Source organism: Equus asinus, chromosome 10 (genome assembly GCF_041296235.1).
Source record: "Equus asinus isolate D_3611 breed Donkey chromosome 10, EquAss-T2T_v2, whole genome shotgun sequence".
NCBI lineage: Eukaryota > Metazoa > Chordata > Mammalia > Perissodactyla > Equidae > Equus > Equus asinus.
In genome coordinates, this window is record NC_091799.1 from 36843233 (window position 1) to 36845547 (window position 2315).

Below are 2315 nucleotides of genomic sequence, written 5' to 3' on the forward strand. Positions count from 1 at the left end.
TGGGGAAGACAAGAGGTTCAGTATGAATGGGGTAAAAGATGTGGGTGGGGAAGACCCAGGAGATGATGCGGTTGGAGAGATGGGTAGGAGCCAGATCGAAGAGAATAGCATAGGATTTTGCCCTGTGTGTAGTGGGGGCCACTAAAGGCTTCAAGAAGAGAATCCAATCGAAAAAAAGATTTAGGAAAATCTTCCCAGGCAGTAGCGTGGTCCTGTCCACTCCTAGCAAATAGGAAATCATGCATCTTCATATTTGGCTTTTCCAAAACATTGTTTCAGGCTGCGAGTTCCCAGTGTCTGGTGAGTCCTTTGTTGGTGAAATCCCAGACTGTTTGACCCCGACAGTGTTGCAGTAAGTCCTGCCCTTCCCCGAGCTCTCCATTCTATAAACCCCCTGATTGAAATGAGTAAACACCGTTGGAGCATCTTCTTAATTGCTGGGACTTTCTCGTTACTGTAATGATGATCAGGTAAGCCACCTCCTTTCATTTTAAATGTGCATTGGCTTTCAAGGTATGAACATAAAATAAAATAGAATAAAATAAAATAAAGTAAGCCTGTAGAGCATGAAAAGTCAGAAAACATCCATTATTCTAAACCAGAGTTCCTCAACCTCAGCACTATTGACATTTGGGATGAACAACTCTTTGTTGTGTCTTGAGTTATCGGATGTTTAGCAGCATCCCTAGCCTGTACCCATTGGCTGCCAGAGGAAACCCCTTCCCAGTGTTGACAATCAAAAATGTGTCTAGACATTGCCAAAGGTCCCCTGGGGTGCAAAACTGCCCCCTGCTGAGAAGCATTATTCTAAACTGTGTGGTGGGAAGTTTTGTACATAAGACATTCGGATGAGATTTAGCCAAGGCACGCTCGGCAAATTCTTCCTGAGTTTAGAGTCACATCGGGAGGGCCTGGTGGCATCTGATGTGAAATGGATTCCAGCGTTGCCTCCAGAAGCACCACCTCTCCCCACTCTCATGCCCCTGCTAATTATTAGTCCACCTCTTACTTTCTTTCATCTCCAAATGCCTCTAATGTGTTATCATGGCACGGATCCTACTTTCTCTCCAATTACATGATCAGATGGACCTTTTTCAATTTGGCTTTCAAAGCTGGTTACTCCTAGGAGACAGCTTTGCTAAAAGCATTTAATGATCCTCAAGGTAGCCAAGCCGTAGAGATGCATATTTGCAGGGCTGGGCGGGATGGGGACACTGTCTGGGGTTCTGTCCACCTTCCAGGGCTGCCACATCTTCCATTTCTCTGTCCTCCCGGAGTGGGGCCTGCTGGCTTTATTTAGGTTTTGCATTTCAGATTCCTGTTTGATATGATGCCAGCAGCTGCATTTCAGACGTTCCCAGGCAATACACGCATGGGGCTGCTTTTTCCCAGCTCGGTTTTGTGCAAAGCAGTACAACCTCACATATTAAAATTATGATGTTTGGAGTCAATGCTGGGCTGATGACTAGACTTTAAGTCCCTTGACAACAAGGACTCTGTCCTATTTCTCTTTGTTTCCCATTGCTTACATCTTCTCTCACACCTTCCAGATGCTAAGAGGCTCCTGCTGGGTGCTTCAAATGGATGTCTTCCAGAACACACATGAGCCTTGGACTTGACATATCTGGCAGCAGTGAGGGGGTGTCTCGGCATTTGGAGCCCACATTATGGATGTGAACCCATATTTTACCTGGAAACTTTAGCTGGGAGAATGGATGCTATTTTTAACAGTGTCCCCTTTTTTTTCCCAACATGGTTCTTTAACAAGGTCGTGTCATTATCAGTTATTTAATATTTCTAAAATTAGAAATAGTTTCACCGCCGAGGCAGCTCGAGCTTCAGGCCAGACTCTTTGAGCCTTCTCACACTGGGGCTATTGATATAATCTCGTGGTGGGTCTTCTTGTTCCTTCTTTTTCTAGTGTCAGCCAGGCTGAACTTTCTGCTTCTCTTCTGGTCAATAAGGATTTTCACTTATTTAAGGAATCGCAACGGCCACCTCTTTGCCTGAAGGCTGGGATACAGCTGTCTGGTTGGTGGTCAACGTTCTGGACTCAGTGGCCTTATCCAACTAGCTCAAGAGAGCTGTCTGACCAGCCTAGAGAAAAGGCAAAGCTGAGAAAGAGGGTATAATAATGATTCCTTCCAAAGCAGCCCTCCCTGCTTCTTCTCAAGAAAGCAGCCATGAGTTCTGGGACCAATGGAAAGGAGGTGAAGGGACAAGCAAATAGAAGAAAGAGAAGGGAAGATGCAAACTATTGTTTAATAAAAACCTACTCATCACCTGCAATGTGCCAGTCCCTCTGCTAAGGGATA